Source organism: Arachis duranensis, chromosome 3, assembly GCF_000817695.3.
Source record: "Arachis duranensis cultivar V14167 chromosome 3, aradu.V14167.gnm2.J7QH, whole genome shotgun sequence".
NCBI lineage: Eukaryota > Viridiplantae > Streptophyta > Magnoliopsida > Fabales > Fabaceae > Arachis > Arachis duranensis.
Genome location: NC_029774.3, coordinates 36,974,025 through 36,974,389, shown reverse-complemented (window position 1 = coordinate 36,974,389; position 365 = coordinate 36,974,025).

Genomic DNA, 365 nt, shown 5'->3' with positions numbered 1-365 from the left:
ATGTTGCTCTGTTACAACTGCACCTGAATAGCTGGGCTGCCATTCGATGCTTCGAGATAGTTTGCAAATACTTGGAGATTTCGGTCTCTGTGAATGTTTTCCTCTACTTTTTTCTCCTTACCAACCCTTCTCGGGAGGGGGAAACAAAGAAAGGATACATATCTTTTAGGGCCCAACAAGGTCGGAGGATTTTTGGTCTCTTCGAGGATTCCTTTCATGGCTTTAAGCATATTTTTTTTAAGTCAGACCAGCTGAGGGCCATCAACCCTTCTGGCTTACCGCCGAGGGAGAAAGGCGGATCCCGACTTATTGGAGCTTCGGGACGGGATCTAACTACTTGATAAAAATATCCTACGATTGGTTGA